Source organism: Ictalurus punctatus, unplaced genomic scaffold, assembly GCF_001660625.3.
Source record: "Ictalurus punctatus breed USDA103 unplaced genomic scaffold, Coco_2.0 Super-Scaffold_100056, whole genome shotgun sequence".
In the NCBI taxonomy this organism is placed as follows: domain Eukaryota; kingdom Metazoa; phylum Chordata; class Actinopteri; order Siluriformes; family Ictaluridae; genus Ictalurus; species Ictalurus punctatus.
Genome location: NW_026521088.1, coordinates 2,501,711 through 2,529,644, shown reverse-complemented (window position 1 = coordinate 2,529,644; position 27,934 = coordinate 2,501,711). Strand labels below are relative to the sequence as shown.

At 39.3% G+C, this 27,934-nt stretch overlaps 1 protein-coding gene and 3 long non-coding RNA genes across 5 annotated transcripts in view; 3 read left to right on the top strand and 1 right to left on the bottom strand.

The window, feature by feature from the left end:
* LOC108261599 (NACHT, LRR and PYD domains-containing protein 3) overlaps positions 1–27,934 on the top strand; it is a 619,868-nt gene that overhangs the window by 37,606 nt on the left and 554,328 nt on the right. The gene's annotated exons all lie outside the window — the stretch shown is intronic.
* LOC128630450 (uncharacterized) lies at positions 78–5,273 on the top strand. Its single transcript, XR_008394778.1, has 3 exons — positions 78–246; positions 729–868; positions 4,467–5,273. It is a non-coding gene; the product is annotated as an uncharacterized LOC128630450 (long non-coding RNA).
* Positions 20,895–25,709, bottom strand: LOC108261222 (uncharacterized). Of its 2 annotated transcripts, none has more exons than XR_008394729.1 (3): positions 24,488–25,329; positions 23,671–23,816; positions 20,895–21,691 (listed from the first exon to the last, which is right to left on the bottom strand). It is a non-coding gene; the product is annotated as an uncharacterized LOC108261222 (long non-coding RNA). The 2 variants fall into 2 exon arrangements; XR_001811402.3 differs by lacking the exon at positions 24,488–25,329 and adding an exon at positions 25,336–25,709 and having other exon boundaries at positions 20,896–21,691.
* On the top strand, positions 25,831–27,833 carry LOC128630445 (uncharacterized). The gene is made up of 3 exons (XR_008394772.1): positions 25,831–25,977; positions 26,090–26,213; positions 26,857–27,833. It is a non-coding gene; the product is annotated as an uncharacterized LOC128630445 (long non-coding RNA).

Sequence of the window (27,934 nt, the reverse complement as noted above, 5' to 3'; positions counted from 1 at the left end):
GAGTGACATCCTGGAGGGCAGAGGACTCTGCTCACCAGCTGCTTCGCCCAGTCACGGGCCGGTCCACAAAACCTGGACACCAAGAACCCGATCCACTGTCTCTTAGTAGGCTTGGGATACGCCAGGCTGCAGAAATATTCCTGGCAGCTGAAGAGGAACTCCAGCGGGTAGCTGCTCAATCCCGCTGTCTCTGGCGGCAGTTCAACGGCGTACCGTTGAGGGAACTGCACGGACAAGAAATCTGAGGTCAGTAATCAGAACGTTTCCCGATAAGGTATTGTCCTGCTACTCCCATTGTAGCGTGATGTCTCCCTTGTCTTCCTGCTGCATCCATGTTACGGCAGAATATTCTGTCACATTTCGTGATGCAATGAAGATAAGGTAGGATGCAAGTGCAGTATGAACAGTTTTATTGAGAGACACACAGGCAGGTAAATCCAAACAGTAATCCACAAACATAATCCAGTAACATGCAAAGTTCAGAGGCCACGCCTCCTTCACTTTGACTGAGACACAGGACATGCCTCCTTCACTATGACTGAGACACAAAGGCCACACCTCCTTCACTGGGACTGTCTCATAAGCCACACCCCCTTCAATAGGAATGAGGGATGAACAGTGGTAAAGGAGACATATTTGATAATGTAAGTAGTAATAATCAGAACTCTGTGTGTGTGTGTGTGTGTGTGTGTGTGTGTGTGTGTGTGTGTGTGTGTGTGTGTGTGCAGCCTGTGCTGTCTCTGCCTTGCTGTGTGAGGTGGCAGAATGTGGAGGAGGAGAGATGGAGTTTGATGTTGCACTTGGTCAAGAGAAGCTGACTGAAACAAGCCTACAGCTTACACACCTACTGCCAGCTGGGTATATACCGGTGAGTCAGACCGGTAGCTCCAAAAGTATTGGCACCCATCGTGCAAATGCGCACCACTTATTAAATCATGTCATGATCTTAAACATACGGGGATTCTGTATAAAACAATATTTTTCTTAAGGAGTGCTTTATTTCCTGCAAACGTATTGGCTCTACTACAGATAACATTAGTCACCGCCTCCCCCACCACCAACAAATCAGGCCCAAAGCATCACTTTACAGATTTCACAATGGCTATCAGGTGCTTTTCCTTATATACAGTCCCCTTTCTTGATGATTTTCAAGGCTGAAAAGTTTAAACGGCCCACGTTGTACTCAATGCTGTTTTAAACTGCTAATATAGAGTTCCTTCTGAAACTATTAGAACAGACGATTCATTTGTTTGTGCTATACACCAAAAACATTTGCGTTTGAGATCAAACAATGAGATATGAGATGAAAGTTCAACTTTTATTTCCTGGAAAAAGGAAATGTATAGGAACAGACAAGTCTTGAAGTAAGTTAAAATAAATAACACTTAATATTTGATGCATATCCCTTGCTTGCAGTAACTGCATCAAGTGGTATGGCCTGTGTTTCTGCTCTCAAAGTGTCTGAGACCTTCACCCCTACCCTGTGGAGGTTGTTGTTGATGTCACTAACTGTTGTTTTGTCGGGTTCCTTCATAGCTCTCACAATGTTTCTGTCATCAGCTGCTGTTGTCGTCTTTGGCCGATCCATTCGGTGTCTGCTGCTCAGTACACCAGTGCTTTCTTTCTTTTTCAGGATATTCCATATTGTTGTAGTGGCTATGCTCCAATGTTTGAACAATGCCTCTGATTCTTTTTCCCTCTTTTCCCAGCTTCAAAATGACTTGCTTTTCTCCCATAGACAGCTCTCTGATCTTCATGTTGGCTTATCCTTTTTAACAACAGATGCAGTCTTCACAGGTGAAAGTGAAGGCTAAAACCAAAACTAAGAGTAGATGTTCAGCGCTATTTATTGTTTAAACAGTCAATCTAACAGGACACACCTGGGTAACAAGAAACACCTTTCAGTCACATGTTCCAATATTTTTACTCGCCTACAAATTGGCTGGTGTGATACAAAACGTGCTATGTTCTATGTCGGTTATCACCTCTACATGTAAATACCAGGAAATAAAAGCTGAAACTCTCGTCTCATATTCATCTTTTGATCTCAAACTCAAATGTCTTCAGTCTACAGCAAAAGAAAAAGAATTGGTCTTGTCGTCCCAGTAGTTTCAGAGGGGACTGTATCTTTCTGTCCATATAAAAGTTGTTCGTTAATAAGAATCTTTCTCGTTCGAGCAATGGTAACAGTTCCTGTAGTTGTTGTGGCTGAAGTTTTCCCTGCTTCAGAAGTGGTGCTGTGATGGATGGATGATGTTTGTGTGTGTGTGGAAGATTTATATAAATATCTACTTATATAACTATCACAGACTTCCAACCCACAAGCAGACAAAACATTAGATCAGTTCAAAATAAGTCTGAGGCAAAGCAAACTAACAGACAGGCATCACTGCAGTGCCGTGACGCTGTTTTGTCTCAGAGGTTTGTCAGAACCGCTGTGTTCCCCACAACGCAGTGCAGAGTGCCCTAGAAAAAATGTTGACTAAATTCTTAGTGTATACTGACGACTGAGTGTTCTTCAGACTGTTTTCCTCATTATTTAAGTGCATTTCCTAAGTATTCACCCCCCTTTCAACTTCTGACACCTATTGTGGATAAAAATGACATGAAATAAACATAAGGGAGACCTAGTATCCAGTAAAGGGGAGAAGAAGAAAAGACGGGCACCAAGACACACAGAAGCGGTGTGAGGCGGATATTGACTGATATTGAATATTGAATTGGATTCACACTTTACTTAGATCTTTAAGAGTAATACACTATGGTTTATTAGTCAAAAAGTCAAAAAGAAGTGTATGAGCTGAGGAGTGATAACACACACACACACACACACACACACACACACACACACACACACACTCGTACAGTCAAGGGCGGGCAAGTAGACATAACACACACACACACACTCTCTCTCTCTCACACATACTACAATAACTTTATAAGAATAATAAAAAGGAATATTAAGATATTATAAGGGTAATATCTTATTTTATATATATATATATATATATATATATATATATATATACACTCTATAAAAAACAGAATAATAGGATATGTGGAACAGTAGATGGGTAATATAATGATATTATGAAGTAGGAAGTACAGTAAACCATTTTTCAAGCAGTATAACTATATATAAAATGGAGATATAGAGCAAATATGAAAATAAATTATAAACTAGAAATGCAGGCTCGCAAGGAAGGCCTTAATGTTAAGAGAGAACCATGAGGAGCCATTTATAAGGGTGGTTGAGTCAAGCTGCCCCCCCGTGAGATAATAGTAAGACCAAGGTCACTCTAGATTGTTTTCTCTCTCCACTTTTGATTTTACGGGTTATTCAAATCCCTTGGTTTTGATTCTCTGGGTTACTGAAATCCCTTAGTTTTGAGTCTCTGGGTTATTGAAATCCCGTGGATTTGACTTTCTGGGTTATTAGAAATCCATGGGTTTTGATTCTATGTGTAATTTGAAAACCCCTGGTTTTGATTCTATGTGTAAGTGGAATAGCCCTTTTCTGGAACATAATAGTAAGGTAGATGAGCTCTTTTTTAACCCTATTGGTAGTGAGATCATACTCTTCTTGAAACATATGGGTTATTGACTGTGTAAGTACAGTATAAATACTGGAGCTCAAGCTCAGGGTATCAGATCACTTCTGAGAATTCTCATCGGTGTGGATCTCGTGTGGTGGAATGGAACAATAAAGCTGGACCCTTGCTTCTTCTCACTCACGGCTGGTGTATTTTTTTCTATCTCCAACTGGGTTCAGAGGTAGATGTGAGTGTTGGCTTCTAAGTTGAATTTTAAGTGTTTTTGGGTAATAGGCTAAATTTGAGCCAACACACCCCATCCCCTAACCCCACCCCACACACACACACACATACACATTTTGTAGTGTTACCACCACCATGCTTCACAATGGGGATGTTGTCCTCAGGGTATTGGGTTTCTGCCAAATGGCAGACTCAGTCTCAGATAAGCTTTCCTCACACGTTTTCAGAGTCTCCGACATGTCTTCAAGTAAACTTCACACAGGATATCGTACAAGTGTGCCATAAATATGTTTATCCTGTGAACAGCTTCTTCCACGGTTCCATTTGCGATCGCAGAAACGAAAGCAGAATTGAGCAAACGCCGCAATATTCGGAACAGCTTGCAACGTTTTAAACTTACCGCAGATTTTCTGCAGATCTGGGCCAAGATTTCCTCTTCGATTCATGTCCGTCAACATGAGTAACAGCTAAAAGGTCTCGTTTACCAACAAACATCACCGCGGAAGAACGCGCAAAACAATTTTGTGTGAAAAACAACGTAAATTTGAAAAAAGCCACAGAAAAATCGAGCATTTTGGGCCGCAATAATCACAATATAAGTAAATAAATGTTTATAATGTATATAAATAATTATAAAAACCCTCCGAAATCCTGTACAGACTGGATTACAGTGTGTTTCTCTTGTACCAGGTGCTGATGGAGGACCGGCAGAGCGAGGCGGTGTACCTAGAGATCAGTCCTCTTTTCCTCCAGGCCGAGAACAAACACAAACTCTTCCAGTTCGTCTCGCAGTTCCTCTAAGGCTGACGCAGGAGAAACACACGTCTACACCGCTCTGGGTTTAGTTACAAAATATCAGTGTTTCTGGTAATTCGCTTGGAGCAAGATGTGTTCTTGAACGTGGACCTTTAAAAACTGCATTTGGTTTCTCTCTTTCTTATGAATGTAGTTAGGAAATGTTTGTTGTGGTTTTCAGTTTTGCACTGAAGCTATGAGCCTAATGTGCTGTAGCTAACAAGTAAAGCTTATATCTAGCGGTTTAGCATCATGAAACCTAAAGCATTATGCCTTTACTACTAGCAGATAAAAATTCTTTATTTGTACAGATAGATTTCTAAACCAGTGTGTGATGATTTAAGCGTTCACTTTCCACACTGTTGACAGTTTAGAGCCTTGTAGCTCTAGTGCAAACTGAAGACTGAGCTCTGAGCTACATGTTGTGTGTTAAGTGTGTTAATGTCATTCGATATAATGCTGATGGTAGGCTTTGAGTGAGAATATTGGTAGGATTTTGAGTTGATCAGAGCTGTTAACCAATAAGAGAGCAGGATATTGGTCATTGTATTCAGTTTAATTAGTGAGTGTTTGACAATGTTGGATTGTTAGGAAGTTAACGAGTTCTTCTCTGGTTTCTGTTTGATGAAAATTGTTGCTTTATAACGTTGCTTTGTTTGATTTGGAGAGACGAATACAGATTTTGTTCTGCACCGTCGCTCAATCCGGATCTTTCTTTTTCCACGTTCTCATACATGATGTTGTTAACGATGAGTGACGGAGCTTAACCACTGACCCTCCAATCAGCCCCTGATTATCCGCTGGTAATGCCGCCAGCCCTCTTGGGACACTGTAGCAATCCCATAACCCCCCTCTTTCACCCCACACAAGTACATATATAGACAGACTCTTTCCACATGCAGCACGGCGAGAGAGATGCTGACAGAGAGAGATAGTTTGTATATATTGTAACCGTAGTTTTGACAGGTATAGGTCAAAGGTCAAAAAGATACACATTCTAACTCTCTATATCTAGATCAAAGGTCATGATCATAAAAATATGAATAGTTATGTTAAATCTGGATCACATCCATTCGTGACCATACATGGTGCGGCCATGTGTTTTCCACCCCACACACGTTGCACACTCATGTTTTTTCTTTTCACATAGAATATGAAACTCTCTGTGGTAGGTCATAAAATATATACAGTTATGTTAAATCTGGTTCACATCCATTCGTGACAGAAACGTTGCTAGTTATGTTAAATCGGGGTCCCATCCATTCCTGACACAAATGTTACTATACGTGGTACGGCCATGTGTATTACACATCCAAACAAAAATATGACGCACACAAACGCACTTTATTTTCACATTATTTAAAAGGAATTTAAGTGTTATGTACTAAATTACCATAATTATGAGCACAAGTTGTTAAGTTGACAATCATTTTTAAAATTATGTTTCTCCATTTAGATTGTCTGCAGTAGAATGCAGTCTTTTAAACCAGGAAAAATGACTGCCTTTAAGTTGTATAACATAGTAAGTAAAATCCAGCGTGATTTACATTACAAATCTCATACGTAACATCTCTGCAGGATTTATAGACTTTAAAGCACTGAATGAAATGAGCAATATAGACAAAAAATAAATACTCTGTGTCTACTACTTTTATCTCTCATAGAACTATAAACAGTCCAAAGGCTGTGGAGCTAGAAGGCTACGTGTGCGAATGACAAAAGATTTTTAAAAATAAAATAAAAAATGTATCAATACATGAAATTAGATTACACAATGTAGTTGAGGTTTACATGAATAAGCAGAAATGTAATCATGCTTATCTTTCCTATAGCACAAATGAAAAGCCCTCTCTAGATGAGCAGATTTGTCAAATGAAACTTTTTCCTTCTTTTCCACTGCTACGGTAAACTAAAGAGTGGATATTCAAATTACACTGCTAAATATGACTAGCATTAGCTACGTGTACTAGTGCAAAATAGTCCATCAGATGTATTAGCAGGTGTAGCCTATACACGAGTCCACTATTGGTCATATCGCAACTGAGAACATGCCCCAAATTCATTGCTTTAGTAGAATTTAATGGTAAGTGAAATGATAATCACATTGTAATGTCCTTAGTATTTGTTCAGTCTACAGGTCCTCTAACACTCTGTTAAATGAATAAATGTAAATGTACTACAACGTAAATTTTGTTTTAAATCAATTAACGCAGAAATTACACACAATGTTAAGTTGATGTAATTATCAACATTATTGTTGATATAACAACATATATGTCAACACCACTCATCAAAATAATGTGTACAACTTTAAATATTTAATTAATTCAATAAATTAGAATTTTTATCTTGCAACCACACATTAAATTTAGATTGTGGGGGTTTGTTTTGTATCGCTCCGCTGTTAGAAAATACATGATGGTTGAATGTGAACATAAATGAGCAGAATGTAAGCTTGTGAAATAAATTCAACTTTATTGATTGCACTTTTGAGAAAATGGCATGACTTTGAATAAATATGTACTGAAATAAATACTCTAAAACACTGATATACCCGAAGAAATGTAAAAAAAAAAAAAAAAAGAAAAGAAAAAAAAGTTTTTACATACCTTCTAAATAGGTCCCTTTAGGAGGTAAATGTTTTAAAGATGGTGTTTTATAAGAAACGCGCGTATTACATGCCTTCTAAACCTAACCCTTTAGGATGTAAAATGTTTAAAGTGCTGCTTAAAAGAATCGAGAGTTTTGTTTAAACTAGAAGACACATTTTCCGGGCAATGTCTTGTAGGCCTATACACAGTGTCCTACACATCTGAAGTGTGTGTGTATGTGGGTGTGGGGGTGTGCGTGCGTGTGTGTGGGTGTGTTAGAGAGAGAGAGAGAGAGAGAGAGAGAGAGAGAGAGAGAGAGAGAGAGAGAGTCATGTGTTTCCTGGGGGTTTGCTGACCAGAATGCTTACAGTGTGTTTATGTTAATGAATTAAGGGACGAGTCGTGTGTTTCAGGGTTTAACGATCCCTACAAATGTGTACATTTGTGGTTTAAGTGAATCTTTGTTTTTGAAATTACTTCTGTGGTAATTATCAGTCTGTGTAACTAATCTATCAGAAAATACTAGACCTGGTGACTGAATGTGGTAGATGTATTAGAATTTTGGACATGTTATGCATGTGTAGCTCCCTATGTGTATGATCTATGTGTAATCCTTCTGTCAAGAGATGAACAGACTGAGGTTTGTGAAATAATTGAACTATTTATTGGCTATGTTGTTGAGAAAAACACTGTGATGTGTAAAACATTTCTACAGTCCTTCAAGGCTGTATGATGTCGTTGTTCTCTTTTACTGAAAGAAAGGTCAAAACCATCGGTGTTATTCGTTGTGGAGACTGAAGTGACAGTATGTCTGAAGAAAATGAAAATATGTATTACATATCCTACCTTCTAACCAGGTTAATTTAAGGGTGAAAAAACCTTTTTTAAAGACGGTGTTTTAAAAGAGTCGTGCATTTTGTTTAAACTATAAACGAGATTTCAGAAAATGGTTCGCCAATGAGGATACTTACACAGAACTATCGCTAAATACATAAGCTTTCGTCTATGCTTTGACATCCCATGTCCCAGCAGTACAATTATGACCTCTGATAACCATGTGGGTGTGCGGGGGTGGGTGTGAGAGAGAGAGACACACAGGTGTTCTTTTGGGGGTTTTGCTGACCAGAATTTTTACAATGTGTCTGTTAACGAATTAAAGGGAGTCGTGTGTCTCAGTGTTAAAATAATGGCTAAGACGTCGTAGTTAAAACACAGAAGAAACTCTGCAACTATCTGTTACAATGTCTGCTCCGAGAAATCCTAATACCTTTAGAAGATTGCTGTGTATTCAATAACAAGAGGACCTGTTGAAATGAGAGAGGACCTGACTTTTGCTCCAAAATTTAAAAAAAAAAAAAGCCTGCCACTTGAGTGCATACAATTTCCTTGTGGATGTTGCTCTAGCATTTAACATGGTCTCTACAATCTCAGTCATGAGAATAGAATCTGTGAGCTGGGGCCCCTCAGGCGCCAGACCCACAGTTTCCATAGTTCTGGCCAAGGGTGATAAATCAGCCCTCCGGCTTGAGACAGTAGATCCACTCTAAGAGCTCAAATGGGGCACCTGACAGACCTTCCAGGACCACAGAAAGGTCCCAGGAAGGTATGCGTGGCCTGCAGATCGGCCTGCAGATCGGCCTCAGCCGCCTGACACAACGCATGAACCTCGAAGTTAGAGGATGTTGCCCCACAGAGACTCCATCAACAGGGGCATGACTGGCCAAAATGGTGGCCACATAAACCCTGATTGTAGAAGGAGCCCACCCCGCTGAGAAACATTATTGTAAGAACTCCAGGACTGTAGCTATTGCGCATTTCACTGGGTCTAGCTGAAGTTCCTCACACCACAAGACAAAGAGCTGCCACTTGAATATATGGAAAATATCTATGAAGTGCAAACAATCTGTGTAACTGACATTTGGATAGGTTAATGAAGTGAATTCAATATGTAACCAACATTTAGAATTATTACTCGAGCATTATCGTATAATCAATATTGGTTAAAAAACATAATCTATATGTATAATCAACAGTTAGAAGCATAATCTAAATCCACAGAACAATGTTTGATCAGGTTCTATTCTGAGTGGATTTGAGTTGAATGAACTCTGTGTTTCAGTGCACAACAATTGTTCTTCTGTATTAGCTGTCTCCTGTCTCCACAGCAATAAAAATTGGCAGTAGATATTCGCATGTGTGAGTAAATAACTTTGAGGCAGATACAAATTAGGAAGTTAGGAGAGGGCCTCGGGAAAGGAGGTAGATATCAGCGGGGAAAACCGATAGAGACAGACAGATGCTCATTGAGGCCTAATAAGGGCGTCAAGGTCAAGACACACAAGCCTGTGTGTAAAAGAAACCTTTTTTTTGTAAAAGAAACATGTCCTCATGAAACCTTTTCAAGAAAAACAACTAACTGTGCATGTTCCACAAATTTAAGATAACACATAGACATGAATATTTAATTGTGGCAAAAGAAGATTGGTCTATTTCAACGAGGAAAGGCAAAACCCCACCTACAGAGACTATGCTGTGGAGATAGGTATATAAAGACATGTTTGTGTATGCATAATTCAAACACTCTGCAGACTGTCACACTTTACTGATTTTCAATAAATTTTATTTACTTTTTGACATCTACTAAACTCTCTGTCTCTGAAGTTTTTGACCTAGGCTAAAAGGTTGATTTTATTCACGACACTCGCAGGCCACAATGGGTTCTAAAATTTGACAGAGGGGCCGGGCCAGGAACAGACGGATGGAGTGTTTCTGTGCACTAATATAAATGACATGTAAAAGCCATTACATGAAAGGATTTGGCCTTTAACAGGTAGCAAAGCATGAATATGCAAGGCTCATTGTACCAATTGTTTCCCAAATGCATTAATTTGAGAACACAGTAGAGAAACTCACGTCCAGTTTCAGTGGGAACAGTGTTGTTGATCTCCCTTTTTTGCCAGTGCATCAAACTCTGGAGTTAGTTTTGTTGTGGCAATTCTCAGGATAGATCCGGTGTTGGTCAGTTACCTGGATCTGTGATGGGCTTTGTTGATGTTCATGACGCTGAATTCAATTCAATTCAATTCAATTCAATTTTATTTGTATAGCGCTTTTTACAATAGACATTGTCTCAAAGCAGCTTTACAGAAATATCAACACGGTATACAGATATTAAAGGTGTGAATTTATCCCAACTGAGCAAGCCACTGAGTGGCGACGGTGGCAAGGAAAAACTCCCTAAGATGTTTTAAGAGGAAGAAACCTTGAGAGGAACCCGACTCAGAAGGGAACCCATCCTCATCTGGGTAACAACAGATATTGTGAAAAAGTTCATTATGGATTTATATGAAGTCTGTATGGTGTTAAGAGCAGCCGTAGTCCCAGCAGTCTGGAATTAAAGAAGATTTGAGCTCCATCCAGAGGCTGAAAGGATCAGGATCTCTAGTATCTCCATAAATTCGTGTGGGGCTCGGCGAAAGGAGAGAGGGAGAAAGTAGAACAGAATCTAGTCAGGGTAGGCTTGAGTAAACAAATACGTTTTAAGCTTAGACTTAAACACTGAGACTGTGTCTGAGTCCCGAACACTAATAGGAAGACTGTTCCATAACTGTGGGGCCCTATAAGAGAAAGCTCTTCCCCCTGCTGTAGCCTTCACTATTCAAGGTACCGTCAGATAGCCTGCATCTTTTGATCTAAGTAGGCGTGGCGGATCATATAAAACCAAAAGGTCGCTTAGATATTGTGGCGCGAGACCGTTTAGTGCTTTATAGGTTAATAAGAGTATTTTATAATTAATGCGAGATTTTACTGGGAGCCAATGCAGTACTGATAATATCGGTGTGATATGGTCGTATCTTCTAGTTCTAGTTAGGACTCTAGCAGCTGCATTCTGGACTAATTGGAGCTTATTTATATTCCTACTGGAACATCCAGACAGTATGGCATTACAGTAATCTAATCTAGAGGTGACGAATGCATGAACTAGTATTTCCGCATCATGTAGTGACAATATGTTTCTTATTTTAGAAATATTTCTGAGATGAAAGAAGGCTATCCTAGTAATATTATCTACATGAGCATCAAATGATAGGCTGGAGTCAATAATCACTCCAAGGTCTTTAACTGCTGCACATGATGAAACAGAAAGACCATCCAGAGTAACCATGTGATCAGAAAGGATACTTCTAGCTACACGTGGGCCTAATAAAAGTATTTCTGTTTTATCAGAATTAAGCAGAAGGAAGTTAATTAACATCCAATGTCTAATGTCCTTTACACAATCCTCAACTTTACTAAGCTTATGTCTGTCCTCTGGCTTCGCTGAAACATACAATATGTGTGACATATGTGAATGTCTGCACACATACGTAGGTCGAGCCAAACCATGTCAGCATCTTCTGTGCCGTCCTCCGGAGGTTTGGAAACGTCTCTTCATTAAGTGAAGCATAAAAGTCATTCAGTTTAAGAGAGTTGAACTTCTCCGATCGATCGATCAGTTCCAATTGCAGCTCCTGTGGTGCTGTTTCAGGGTCTTGTGACAGGGGACAGGACAAAAGCTGAACCGACGGCAGAATTCTCTGTGCAGGTCGCCCAGTGATTTGCTGTATTTCTTCACGTTTCGGGACGCCTCTTTCTCCATGGCTAGTGTGTGGAAATGAAAGAGAGATTTGATTGAAATTTGACTGGAGAATAAAGTCAGCTTGGATTTGAAGGCTCTAACATTTGTGTACATGTCGTGCACAAACTGATCTTTCCCCTGTAGCTTGATGTTCAGCTCATTCGTGTGTGAAAATATGTCCACAGCAAACGCAAAGTCACAAAGCCAGTTGTTGTCGCTTAGCTCAGAAAATTAGTCGGATTTCCAAAATAACTCCAAAAATGCGATAATTTCCTCTTTGAGCTCCCACACTCGTTGAAACACTTTGCCCAAACTTAACCAGCGGATCCGAGAGTGGTAGAGGGGTCCTGGTGATCCGCATCAGTTTCCTCCAGGAACTTAAGAAACTGACGATGCTGAAGTCCCCTTGCTCGTATAAAGTTAACAAGTTTTACGACTGGATTCACAACATGATGAAGCTGCAATATAGACTTACACAGAGATTCCTGATGAATGATGCAGTGAAGGAAAACATCCTGCTCAGGGTTCACTTTGCATCCTGCACAGGGTTCCTTCACTTTGTCCTGGATTCTTTTCAATAGCCCAGTGTTTTTTCCAGTTAAATTTGCCGATCCATCCGTGGTGACATTGGCAAGTTTACTCCAAGGTATCTTCATTCTCTTGATGACAGCAGACACCTGGTTATACAAGTCCTCTCCCCGCCTTTTTCCTTTCAGGGACTCCATGGTCAAAAACTCCTCCGTTATCTCAAAACTGTCGTTAATCCTTCGGATAAAATTAGGAGCTGAGCAGTGTCTTATGTCGTTACTTTCATCCAGTGCTCGTGAATATAACTTAAAAGACTCCCTCTTTTTGTTTAATTCGCTGGCGATATCTTCGTCAATTAGTTCCACACGGCAAGTCACAGTCCTGTGTGATGAACTGATTTTTTCAAAATTTAATTTGCTCTCCGGACACAGGAGAACTGCTCTCTCTACCATGCATTCTTTCAAAAACTCACCTTCGGAGAAAGGCTTGCTAGCCTTTGCTAATTTGAATGCCAGCAAAAAACTTGCCTTGGTACTTCACTCTTGAATCGCAGTTTGTTGCTGAAAATTTTTTTGCTGAGTCTGTAAATTATCCGTCAACCTCTGACCGTAGCCGCCCGTTCTTGCGTTGACTGCTTGCTAGCGTAGTTGGCAATGCTTCGTGGCAAAGTGACGGCTGATATTGTATTCTCTGAAAACCGCAACAGTTTCTTGGCATATCAGGCATACAACCGTTGATCGGACTTCAGTGAAAAAATATTTTGTTGTCCACTCCTTATTAAACACTCGGCACTCACTGTCCACTTTTCTTTTCTTTGGTCCACTCATTTTTACAGAAGGGCTCAAAGGGCAAAGCGAAAAAGTGAAGTAGAGAGTAATACACCACACTGAGGTTTAATCATATAATTTGGACAAGTTCGGATTAAAGCCGGATTAAAAAGCCCAACAGGCCGTATATGACCCTCAGGCCGTAGTTTGCCCATGCCTGGTCTAAACATACATGCATCGACAGCTCCGTGTCAATAACACGATTTCCTACCACAAAAACGTGAGCGGCTGCAAGCAAATAAGCAACCTACTTATACTGCAAGCAAATATGACTCATTTGATCTACAGCTACTGTGCGGCTAGAAAGTTTAACGTTTACAGTTTTCTGTATTTCTCCATACATTTGACCTGAAACCTGATCAGATCTTCATCCAAGTCCTTAAACTAGGTAAAAGAGAACCCGGTTAACAACAGATGCAAAACAAACAGTAGTTTTTACAGTTATTTATTAAGCAAAAATGATCCAGCGTTAAATATCTTTGTAGGAAAAGGAATGTGAAGTCTAGGAGTACGAGTTCATTTAAATGGGGCTGATTGAAGTCAGGCGTTTCAATCAAGGGAATGGCAATTAGGCCCGCCCATGTCTCAAGAACATTAACTTGCATCTTCACCATCAAAGTCTGGTCTTCACCACACGGGTTTATGGAAGTGTGCCCTGCCTCGATCAAAGGACATTCCTGAGGACCTCAGCAAAAGAGAGTTGTCAATGCTCACCGGCTTGGAAAGGATTACAGAGCCATTTCTAAAGAGTTTGGCTTCCACCAATCCACTGTGGGGTAAATGACATACACATGCAGGAAATTCAGCACCACTGTTACTCTCCCGAGGACTGGGCGTCCAGCAAAAAAAGATCACTCCAAGGGTGTGGTGAATAATATCACAGTAAGTATAAAGAACCTAAGGGTAACATCTCAGAACCTACAGGCCACTACTTTCCATAAAAGAAAGTATGCCTGTCTGAAGTTTGCTCAAATCCATGTGGATATGCCAGGAGCCTACTGGAAGAATGTTCTATGGACAGATGAGTCCAGAACAGAACTTCTTGCTTTAATTGAAAATCATTGTTTGATGCAAACCGAAAATAGCATCCCAACATAAGAACTTCATCCCAACCGTGAAGCATGGGGGTGGCAGCATTATGGTTTGGGGCTGCTTTGGGTCCGAACCAGCTTGCCATTACTGATGGACCTACGAATCCTAGATTGTACCAGTAGAATGTCAGGGTATCTGTCTGTGAACTCAAGCTTAACTGTAAGTGGGCCTTGCAGCAGAGACAACGACCTTAAGCACACAAATACGTCTACAGAGAAATGGTTAAAGCAGAAGAAATTGAACAATTTGGAATGGCCAAGTCAGACCTTAACCCAATAGAAATGTTGTGGAAGGACCTAAAAAGAGCAGTTCGTGCAAAGAAGCCTGCCAGCATCATTGAGTTGAAGCAGGAGGAGTGAGCCAAAATTCCTCAAACCCATTGTGCAGGATTGAGTCATCGGAAATGTTTGCTTCAAGTTATTGCTGCTCAAACGTCTCACACCAGTTACTGAAATCAAAAGTTTACATAATTTTTTCAGCAAAGGTGTTTAATGTTGGGTAATTGTGCTCAGTGAATAAATGTGAAAACTATAATGCATTTGTTTAATTGGGTTCTCTTTATCTAGTTTTAGGGCTTGGATGGGAGTTCTGTTCACATTTCAGGTCAAATGAATTTAATTTTATACTTGTTTGTATTCTTTTTTGATTTTGGCTATAAAATCTTTAGATTTTTATCTTTCATATATTTTCTGGATTGTTCTGGTAAAGTCTTGAAATTGCTGCTCCTGAAATCAAAACTGGTGTTTCGAGATGTTTTTGTATCCGTTATGGCCTCCAATACCATAGTTAAAAAATAATAATTTAAAAAGTCACTTCTGGGGAAAAATTATACAATTTTAATGCTTCAACATGCACTAGACTTGTGTTCGTCCAATTAAATGCTCTCTAGAATGTGTAGGAATGTGTGGGTCTTGAGGCGGGTCTTGCTCAACAGTAGCAGCTCATTAGCATCAATGTTCTTCAGAGCTGGGCGTATCCCAAACACTGTTAGCTGTTGTGTAACACTTCAACATGCCACCACTCTTATTTCCTGTTTCAAAAAGAAATACGTCGTCATACAGAATCAAATCACAGCTCTCAAAGTTGCTTTGTGGGGACTGTAAAGTAAAAAAATGAGCGCATTGTTCATCTTCCTTTAAAGGTGCAATAGTTTTATTTATTTATTTATTTTTCACTTGTACAAATAACCTGGGAGATATGTAGAACATGATAAAAATAATGGATTAAGTTGTGGCCTTAGCAAAAGTGCATCAAGTCACTTAGAAAACCTGTTTAAAAAAAATAGACTTCTGGTCTGGAAAGCTTGTTTGTGTTTGGATGTGCCTCCTGTCAATCATTTTAGAGTTCAAATCCTGTTTTTTCCCCGAAGATCCATAATCACTAATATCCCTCCAGCTATGTGCTAAATGTTCATCACTTGTCAGTTACTTTGAAACAAAAAGGTTCTGCTGAATATATGGTTTGTACAGTATGTAAGATGTACCTTTTTATAAGTCTTGATTCTTTTTTTATTTTAAAGTGCACCTATTATGTTTAAAAGTTTCAAAAATCAAAGCGTACGACAAACGGAGTTATTAACCCACAAAAGAAGGAACTGATTCTCAAGAACTGAAACGAGTCGTTAGTAATTCCAGACTTACTTCCTGTACTAACCTACATAGATTTGTAATAAAAATCCCTGGTCTCTGAAAGGAGGAGTTTAGAGTGAAACTTTTAGAATGGATCATTTAACGAGTCGTTTTTGACACTGGGTGGAAAAAAGGTAATGTTGCAATATAAATTATGAGCACATCAAACCCTCACACTATTTTATTTTATTTTTTTACCTTGGATGCATATAAATCTATTGTACGAGACCTTTAAAACAAAATTAGGCACGTTTCAAAGCCATAATGGGTGCTCTTTAATTTTCTATAAGATCAACTCATACAGTAATGATGGCTTGAAGGGAATTGCAGGTTTATATTCATAGGCTCAAAAAGTATGATGTATTGTTCTTTAATTATTGTAGGGCTGCAACTAATGATTATTTTGATAATTGATTAATCTGATTTTTTTTAACTAAACTTTTTTTCAATTAGATTTTGTTTATTATAATAAAATAACCCCCCAATACCCTCAGGGTATTTGTGTGTGGACTTTTAAAAAAAAAATGCAAAAGGCACATATAGTTTTACTAATATAATCTTTAATTTTTACATTTAAACCTTTCAAACATTGGTCATTTGTCTACAGTTTGTCCAGTTTTAAGCAGCAAAACTTTAAATAATACCCAAAATATAAATAATCAAAAACAAAGGTAAAAATTTAGTTTTAGTGCATGGGGGATTTCTCCTCTGAACAAATTCACTCATGGAGAGCTGTTTCTTTCTGAAATAAATAAATTTAAAAAACAGCAATTGAGTATGCAAGAAGCAATTTATATGTAAATTAATATTTTCATTGTTTATAATGATAATTGCTGATGGCAACCATGATTAATATAAGAGATCTAAATAATATATAATTTATACATGTTTTAACCATTTTTTGCTAAATTTCTTTTACACAGACATGCTGTACTTCAGATGTGACAATATAAACCAAATATATCTCAAATATATAATTCATTCTGTTAATTTATTCTGTTAATTTATATAACATAGTAGAGCCGCAGTAGATGGCATTTGAAAAACAGATCAAAGTTAACTGTAGCAGACACACAGAGAAACGCAGCAAGCTAACAGGCTTGTTTAAAAGGACAGGAACAATTATACACTAACGCATAAGTATTCGATGAAAACCACTACAGTGACTACAAAATCTTTTACTGCTGCTGTTATCACCTGCCTTTAGATTGACTGCTTGACTTTGTTCACACCGTGTTTAATTTAACCTGTTTCTATGGTAGCGCGATTTTAATCCATCAATATGCTGCACAACCTGATGCTCGAGACAAAATACATCTAGTGTGACTGTCCCGAAGTTAGTAAACAAAGCTTTTTACACAATAGCATGGAATTAAACTAGACTACACCATTTTCACATCTTCATATAATGTGGATATTACTCAGGTTTTTGCTTACCGTGCTGATGTTCCATCAGCGTCCATGACACCAACGTGTTTTCGTTTCATGTGCTCGTACATCACTGTGGTACTCCCGCGTCACACAAACTCCACTTTGAAGAACATGCACGTTACCATCTTTGCTGCATTTAATGTAAAATGCTCCCATGCCTTAGATGACTTGGGACGCACACTTTTTTTTTACCGCCGGGTTATCTGTTTTGCACCTGTGTTTTCATGAAAGCGACGTCATACATAAACGCCATCCGTGACGTCAGCAGACCAACTAATCGATAATGACATTCATTGCCGAAGGTTTTCATAATTGATTATTATCGATTAGTTGTTGCAGCCGTAAATTATTTTAATCGTAATCACTCAGTACATCGTCTATTTGCAGGTATAGCATGACAAATAATTAACCTTGAAGCGTTCGTCCATCCATCCATCTTCTATACTTATTATCCTCTTCAGGGTGACGGGGAACCTGGAGCCTATCCCAGGGAACATTGGGCACAAGGCGGGGTACACCCTGGACAGGGTGCCAATCCATCACAGGGCACAATCACACACACCCATTCATACACTATGGATGCTTTGGACATGCCAATCAGCCTACCATGCATGTGTTTGGACTGGGGGAGGAAACCGGAGTACCCGGAGGAAACCCCCGCAGCAAGGTCCATCGAGGAAAGGAATTCCGTATTATAAGCTGATGTTTTCCGACTTCACTAACCAATTTAAAGATCTAAACATCGATTGGGTGGAAGACTCGAGCAAAGAAATATATCTTTTAATTGTTGATCGAGTTTATAGTAACCCTGTGGCTTTCAGAAATTTGGAGGAAGACCAAAACAAAGAATGTCTCCAAAACTTACAGAATAAAATCCTATCTGAACACCTGAGAGATACAACTTGGTTAGTCGCTGTAAGAAGGCTCCCAGTAAGAGCCGGTGTGAAATGGAGCTGTTTTGTAAAAACCAGTAAATGCCCGATGCCTAACTGTAATGAAGAGGAAACACTCGAACATTTCCTGTTAGAGTGTTATCGCTCTAAAGAAACATGGGATAAAATAAAAATCGTTGGTCTTAATATAGAAATAAATATGAACTCAATTTTCTATGGCATTTTTAAAGAAAATTGTAGCAAGACTCAGCATGACTTCATTTGGTTCATAATATGTTTGACTAAATCTAAACTCTGGAAAACAAGAACCAAAATGACTATAAATCAAACGTTTATATGCAGTGATATTATATTCAAAGACATTCAAAAAGAACTAAGAAGACTAAAAAGCAGCACATCTTGGTTTAAAGACTCTTCAGTGTGGGACTCTATTTGCGTGTAATTGTACCTTGACTATGTAAGTTTTTTTTTTCTTTCTTTCTGAATATGATTTTGTCATATCGGGTGGTAAAGGACTCGGCAAAGGAGGCGCTAAGCGTCACCGTAAGGTGCTTCGCGATAACATCCAGGGGATTACCAAGCCGGCTATTCGCCGTCTGGCTCGGCGTGGTGGTGTAAAGCGTATTTCTGGTCTGATCTATGAAGAGACTCGCGGTGTGCTGAAAGTGTTCCTGGAGAACGTGATCCGCGACGCCGTCACATACACCGAGCATGCTAAGAGAAAGACCGTGACCGCCATGGATGTGGTGTACGCCCTGAAACGCCAGGGACGCACCCAGTACGGCTTCGGCGGTTAAACGCTCTAACACCGAACGACGCGAATACAACGGCTCTTTTAAGAGCCACCCACATGTCTAGAAAAAGAGCTGTTCCGTGTGTGAAAAAAGTCAAAAACCTTTTTCTTTCGTCACGCATAAGGCATCAAACGCTGTACACAAGTAGCATAAGAACTTCTATCTGTATACATAAAAAGAGGCAATCTATTAGTATTTTTGTAACAAACTATAAATATAACTATTTAACACTGTATGCACAGTACTAAATATTATTATAATGTGTTTGTTTAAAACGAGTTAGAAGACTGTTTTAGTAAAAACTTACTTATATATTTCTCTCTCTCTCTCTCTCTCTCTCTCTCTCTCTCTCTCACACACACACACACACACACACACACACACACACACACATATATATATATATATATATATATATATATATATATATATATATATATATATATATTTACATTCATTCACTTAGCAAACGCTTTTATCCAAAGCGACTTACAAATGAGAAAGATACAAGCATACAAAGATACAAAATTTTCTTGTGTGTACTTGCGCTTTCTATGAACGTGTATGCACACTTTGATAGATGAACCACTGGTCTAGTGGTGTTTTATACTTGAACAAGCTTTGTTTGCTTGGCTCTAAATCCCTAGTTTGACTTCATATGACCCACTGCTCCAAATGTTACTAGAACAATTTCAGCACATGGCCAAAACACAAGGTGAAATAGTTTTTCTCCAGCCAGGATATTAAAGAAGGCTCTATATGCCCTCTCTGTAGCTGGCATTATTGAGTTTTTGTGCAGTGCCTGATGAAACTGCTCTGTCTGGCAAGTTTTCTATTTATGAATCTTGATGGCTGAAGTCTATATTTTAAAGGTACAATAGGTCACACTTTCTATCAGAACATGTAAGACTAATCCTTTTGTAACAGAACTGAAGGTAAAGAAGCCAGAACACCTTGTCTGTAGTGAACCAGTAATATTCAAATGATTCAAACTGTGTATATTTAACCTTTTTTCTTTGTGTTATATGTCTGCTCTGCTGCACATAAAATAATGCCAAGTCTCTTAGGAAGGAAAGGTTAAGGATTGTGTTTTGTTGTCATCTTATGGTCAGTTTTGGAAAATTGCACTGATGAGTATCTAGGGAAAATGCATCTGCACATTCCTCAGTAATTTCTTACGATAAATTCTTGAATCATTCAACACTATAAGCTCACGATGAGTTCATCTGTTGCATCACTGTTAGATGTTTACACAAAAGGGGAGGTTTAAGTGAAATATTAATCAAGTTGTACATGATTTTTGTATCATGTGTAACTTGTTATTCCTCCATTACAGTGAAGAGGAAATGGAAAATCATTACAATATGATTGAACAAATCAGAGAGGATGTCAGAGTGGGGGAACATGTGTAAAAGTAACCCCAACACATGCACAAGATGTTCAATTTATTTATCCACATCATGAATTATTCCTGTGTTTCCATTTGATTTCAAGCCCTTTAAAGTGAAAAAGCCATGCTGTGTTTGTGGCACTCCATGCTGACCTGGGTTTTTTCTTCTTCTTTTTTTCTTCCTCTTTTTAAGCTTGGAAGTGGAAGGATGGGAATTTTCTCAGGAATAAAATGTTTATCATTCATCAGTGGTCGTCTGCTATGTCTGGAGTTATGTTACTGCATCAATGTGTACAGATATTAATCTGCTCTCCCTGATGATAGTGATTCTACCTGTTCTACCTACTCTTTATTATTTACATTTTTGTGCACAAAGGGCTAGCTTCAAAAGCAAGGTATAATTAGTAGTCTGATTTCACAATAAGCTAGAAACCAGAAAACACTTGATAGTGCAGATTTGTGCTTGCTAAACACTGCTGCTGTACTCATCCTAGGATGTAGACACGAACACATTTGTTTGTCTTTTCCTCTATTACATCTGCATACTGGTAATGATTTGTAATCCCACTATCCAGTGTCAACAGGACCCTTTTGAGTTTGCTTCCTCTCTTAGGTTTCTTCTTCATGATGTCTCGGGGAGTTTTTCACCTCCAGCTTGCTCGATAGGGATCTAAATCTACATCTGTCAGTCCAGATGCTTTGTGACGATGTCTGTAAGTGCTATACAAAATGAAAAGTTCAACTAAAGGAATCCTCCAATAGTGATTTGCATTACAACAGCGAAATCTGAGAATAATGTCACTTTCTTTTTAATTAAATACGTAATATCTTTAATTGTGTATTTACAATGCAGCATTATTTAATTGATAGAAAAATAGTGCAGTCTCCTATACACACACACACACACACACACAATAGTTTTAGGATAGTTGGTTGCTTGGGAATGAACCCCCACACTCTGATGGTCCCTGAAATAATTACTTTATATAATACCACTTAGCTCAGCTTGGCAAGTCTGAGAATATTCAACAGCATGCGATGAATCTTCATGCCAAAGTGGCTTCTGTAGCCACATCTATGGCAGTTAGTGTCAAATAGGTTCAGCAGGTTACACTTCTCGCTGGATGCCTGATGGTATATATTCAGATCAGACTGATGTCGTCCTGGATGATCTCAGTTAAAGTTGAATTTAAAGTTGAACAGTCCAGAGCCAAAAGGGTTAAAGCCCTGGAAACTCTCCCAGGCCCCATGGAAGTGGTGATGGCCTTCTCCGTGCTTGCTCTCAGGGTCCAGGGGGTCTTCACCCTTGTCAAATGAACTCCTCGTTTCTGCACAAGAACAGAGAAAAGGTGTCAGATATACCAGCATCTTTCGAGACTCGTGTTTTATATTACCAGAGGTCCAAACCGCTACAGTTTTCCCCCTTTTACAGTGATATAGGAGACACCTGAAAACTGCTTTTCTGCTATTTCAAAGTGCTCAAGCCAAACAGGAATAAAATTAGCCAATTCGCAAAGAATGTGGTACATGAACGACACATTCACTTCTGCAAGAGGTTAATTATTTATAACCGTCACACCGAACCAGTGATCGATTTATTTTTTTAACCGTTCCATCTAGGGAAAAACAATACCATTACATCCAATCTAATATACTGTTGATCGATGCACCTTGACATTTAGTCTACATGCTGCCCAAAAAAATTAAAGTCTGTCTGGACCTCTAGAAATTCTGCAATGTCAGAATAATAATAAAAGAATAGGATTTGCAGTGACCCACCATTCAATTTTCTTTTCAGTATTGTAGGCTATACTTTTTAATTACTAAAATGAAAGGAAAATTCATTTTACAGACATACAAACAAGAATGTGTTAATCAACAGTCAATATATTTTATTAAGGTCAGAATCAGCCAGCCGTCCATTGTCTGTACCCCTTATCCTACACAGGGTCGCGGGGAGCCTAGAGTCTATGCCAGGGGACTCCGGGCATAAGGCTGGGATGCCATCACACACCCATTCACACACTACAGACAATTTAGAGATGCCAGTCAGGTTACAACACATTTCTCTAGACTGGGGGTGAAACCGGAGTACCCAGAGGAAACCCCCAAAGCACGAGGAGAACATGCAAACTCTGTACATACAGAGCAGAGGCGACAATCGAACCCCTAACCCTGGAGGTGTGAGGCAAACGTGATCACCAGTCAGCCATCGTGCATTAGAGTTCATAATTGTTCTAAAAATACTAACAATACATGCAGGCCTGACATACACTTATGTTCATTTTGTAATAACTGTATAAAGTAAACTTATACTGTATGTGTCGCGACAGACCGACAGCCGGCGCACAAGGAACTAAAATCGCTCCTCCCGCGACTGCCGCGCTGGCGCTGAAGAGACAGCCCCGCTTCAATGTTTTGGACAGTCGGAAAGCACGTGGAGGTGGGCGGAGCCGCAGACACACCCTCGGGCGATGAATGGCGCGCCGCACGTGAAAATTCCACCATCCAGCAGACGAAGGAAAAGTGGAAGGCCGCTCTTCCGCTCGAAAGGAGAGAGTCCTCTCACATGACGTGTGTCTGGCTTACTGCCAGCTATCAGTATTGTTGGTTTTGTATGTTTTCTTTCAGACGACCCGGACCCGAGCGAATTCTCCCCTCCCTGGCTACAAACGCGGCATTGCCTGACGTCTGAGAAGAGCCCCTGTTTCTCCGGAAAGCCCCGGAGCGACTCTGGCAACCCCACAATACACTGACCTCTCACCACACGCTGTCACGCCCACACGCGAGCACACACACCCCCTCCAGAACGTTATAAATAAAAATAAATCTCACTTGTTAACGTTACGACGGCCTCCCGTGTGTCTGTCTCCACCCACCGCTGGGTAATTTCCCTATATATGATATCATAATATTTCTGCAGATTACAGTTAAATATCAGTTCAACCAATACAATTAACCGTTTATGCTGCAAGCATGGATCCGATCCGTCCTTTCCAACAAAATGCATGTTTATTTCTCTTTGACTGTTAGTTATTTTGGCAGATCTGTATTAGCAAAAAAATCAAAAACATATCACAGACTGTGTTCAACATCCCCACTAATCACCAAGTCACAACCATAATTTCTGTTAATTTGATCTGAATTCCAATCTGATTCATCCTTCTTTATCTGCAGCTGTACTTACTTATATACTGTATTCCTCATCTATGTAAAACTATTCAAGCATGGGACACAAAAACCAACATCAAAAAACGGCTTAGCTTGGTATTTTTATATTAGCAGACAAAACTGATTGAGGGTTTACCTGGCTCAGTGAGCACTTCCTTGGCCTGTGCGATGTCTATGAACTTCTTCTCAGCCTTGTTCTTCTCTTCAGGATCCTGGAAGTTGTCTGGGTGTCACTGCTGTGACAACTTCCTGTAGGCTTTAATGAGCTTCTTCTGGGCTATCCTAGTGGTCACACAAGCCCAGCCGTTTAGAACACATTAAAACATGACACACTTCAATATCAACCTAAGAAGCCAAAGGGTAGGTGACGGTCATTCTCGCTGTACTCCTTAGCACTTTCAAAGTCCTTAATGGCTGCATAGATGTGATGAACTCTGATTCAGGGGATCAGTCCCAGCTCTAATTTAGTCTAGGCCATCTACGGCAGTTAATTCAGCTAATAAAGACTCGTATGAAGCTGTGCTTGATTAGGGGTGATTAGAAACTAGACTCTCTATCGGTAGGGAGCTCAGGGGGAAATCTACAGATAGCAAATAGCAAACTAAAATGGACCGTCAAGTGCATATACACAAATGCAATGTTGGTTGTAAAACATAAACAACTACAGTTGCACATGTTTGAGGCTCTATTTGTAACTGTTAGTAATGTAAATTTTGAGTTTGATCAGCAGTAAAACAACTATAATCTATAGGATGTGTGAAATGTGACACTTTTCAGCAAAACAAACTCTAATTCTACTTTTGACTAAAGGTCATAACTAGTCATTTCCGACCTCCGACTAGGAAAAGGAACGAACTCGGAATTCCTACTTGGGATACTCTCCACAACCACAACATAAGGGCTATGTTGATTTGATGTCACTTGCTGAGCATCAACAAAATAGCACCTCTTACCTTTAAATGAGTTATGCTGTATATAGACAAGCATTTGTTTAAGATCACTCAACATCTTAGATCGAGCACATCTGGAGGTTGTTAAACTGACTATACCAGGGATGTCCAGTCTCCAAGCAAAGGGCCGGTGTGGGTGTAGGTTTTCATTCCAATCAAGCAAGACCACATCTGATTCCACCTGTTTAATCAGTTGAGCTTGGCTTTCAATAGACTCAGGTGTTGTTTCTGTTTTCTTTGAAAGCATGTCTAGTCAGATAACTAAGTTTAAGGGCAATTTCAAAGTAAAAGGAAAATGGAAATACAACTTGGCATCATTTTCACTATTGCACAAACAACACAGCTACAGTATAATCAGTTTTCATCATGTTTTATTGTGATCTGTGAGATGATGCATGCAATGGCCTTGACGGTGGTATTAGCATGAAAACTGAAGTTTGTTAATGATGTAATTAATGTGAACAGAGTGTACAGATAGGTCAATCGGGAGCTAAATTTTACTGGCACCAATATTAGTATGTTGTCGAACTTGAATGTGGGTAATACAAGAAACCAAAGTGAAAAATGACCAACAGGTCAATGAAAGAAGTCTAAACTAAAAAGTAAACTCAAAATTTTCACTACAAAATGAATCCTGGATGCCACCTGTTAATTATAAAGATCAATATGCAAGTTGTTCATGGTGGATTTTTCCTTTAATGACTTAATTTTCCTTTAATGACAAGTCAAAGAGTTACAGTAGGCTCCCTCTCTGAAGTCTTGCCTGTGACAAATCACCTGTTACCACCAACTCTTTTCAACATGATGCATGTCAATCTTCTTTTCATGTCTTATCATGGAGTAAAACTCACCGATGTGAAATCAGGTTTAACTCGATGTCACGTATCGTGACGGAGCGGAGATAGGACGGATGCAATTGCAGTATGAACAGTTGTTTATTTTAAAAGAGAGACAGGCAGACAAATCCAAAACATAATCCAAAACAGGCGAAGGTCAGGCGATCGGCAAACAGGCATACACAGGGTTAAACATGAATCAAGGTCGTGTCACGGAAAACAGGGTCGATAAACTAAACGAGAAACATCAACTATGACGAGGAACTGGGAGCGGATAATCCAGCGTGAACGAACTCTAAACATGGACCGTGACTATGACTACCATACGAACCAATCTAACTCTAGGATAATCTTCCGCGTTGTGTGCTGGGAGGCGCGCCGTATATATGTGGACATGATCAGCGTCTAAACTGATCAGCCTCTAAACTTGCTGAGGGCAAAATACAGACACACGTGAAATCCCAGCCAATGACAGAACAGGGAGGAGACGTGACAGAAACAAACAAAACACACGTGTCCAGATGTCACTACTGTCAACAACGGAAAAGCAGGTGCTCGCGCATTCGCGCTTAGAGCACGCTGCTTCAAGGGGAAATCATGACACTCGATGACTTTGCTTAGATCCGGTAAAGCGGATTTAGACTTGCCCGTGGCCAGGTAGACGGTGGCTCTTCTGTAGTAGGCCAAGTATTTTTTCGGGTCACCGTCTACACACGGATGTCAGAAAGTGGTCGGTTAAGATTCAGACAGAATTTTTTTTTTTTTGCAGAAATAAAGAAATGATTGCTGGTGACTTTCTGAGAAAAGCTCACCGACTCACCAGCAGCTGCGTGGAAATGGGAAAGTGCGTCGGCCAGGTGTCCGGCAGCCAGGAGCTTCTTCCCCATCTCCAGGTGCTTCTCGACACTGTTCTCACTGCTGCACAGCACTCCTTTAATCAAAAGTAAACTCCGGCCAGGATATAGTAAAGTAAAAATATAGTGACAAATGGTTGGGTAGAATAATACCATTGCATTTCACTATGCTTGCAATTATTATTATTATTTTATTATTATTATTATTATTATTATTATTATTATTATTATTATTAATAATAATAATAATAATAATAATAATAATAATAAAAGACATGGACACTGTAATTTCCCTGTGTCATTTTTTAAATACAAAGCACACATCATTATCTTGGACTTTATCATAATCATCAGCTCATTATCAAGTCACATCTCTTTAGAGTCTATAGAAAAGCTTGGCTTTGTATGTAGAGTACTACTTAGTGCACTAGAAGAAACTTGTGAGATTCATTCCTTAAGACTAGTGAGGTCTAATGAAAAGTATTTCTGTAGAATCTGTACAGCTGTGTGACAGTTCAGTTTCCACACTATCTATCCAGTATATGAAGTCAGTACCTTCTTACCTTCGTATCGAAGATCCAGCAGCACAAGCACAAAGGGCACATAATTTACTAGTTTATATGCGACTGGTGTTATAGTTACCATGATATAATGTTTTGTTTTGTTTTTTTTGTAAACTCAGGTGTAGGAATATGAAGGCTTGGCTACAATGATGTTTAAAGAAGATAACCACAGCGCAGGACATGGTTTCCTCACATGCATATGATAAAATCAGCTGCTGATTTGGTCTTTTTAATGTGTTCTCACTGAACATGAGACTAGTTAAGCAATGAAGGCAATACATCCCAGACCATAATATTTTCTGGACACAGCTTGGACACACTTTATTTGAACTTCCAATACACCAGGCACAAGAACAGTTTCTTTCCAGAGGCCTTCATTCATGGCCCTTAAAGAGTATTCTTAATCTTCAATACAATGTCACTGTAACCTGTGATATACATATCAGTTATTGTATAAACGATTACAATTATTTATTATACATATTTTTTGCATTTAGCAATTTCATTATTTACATATAAGTCATATATTACAAGGAACAACTCCAATTTATTGTTGTTGTTTTGTTGTGTTTATCTAGGCAAGTTAATATTAACTATGTAAACACAACAAAACAACAACAACCATAAATTGGTTATAGATATTGCGATAAATTAGGTCACAATACACTTTTCTATGATGTTGTAGGTAAGGTGATATCCATCCATCCATCCATCCATCTTCAATACCACTTATCCTTCAGGGTCACGGGGAACCTGGCGCCTATCCCAGGGAGCATCGGGCACAAGTATATCCATTCATACACTACGGACACTTTTAGACATGCCAATCAGCCTGCCATGCATGTCTTTGGACTGGGGGAGGAAACCAGAGTACCCGGAGGAAACCCCCACAGCACGGGGAGAACATGAAAACTCCGCACACACAGGGCCGCAGTGGGAATCGAGCCCCCGACCCCGGAGTGAGGCGAACGTGCTAACCGTTAAGCCACCATCCACCTGGTATTGTGATATCTTTTTTTAGTAATTACAAAATAAATAGAATTGAATGAAAGCAGCTAATTATATGTAAATTTGCTGATGTTTTTAAAAAGCCTAATCTTTCAAATATCTCCCTCCTTTAAAAAAAAAACAAAACTATTTTCAGTGTTAGAATTTAGTTTTTGTAGGAATGAAATAAATAAAATATCTAACTCAATT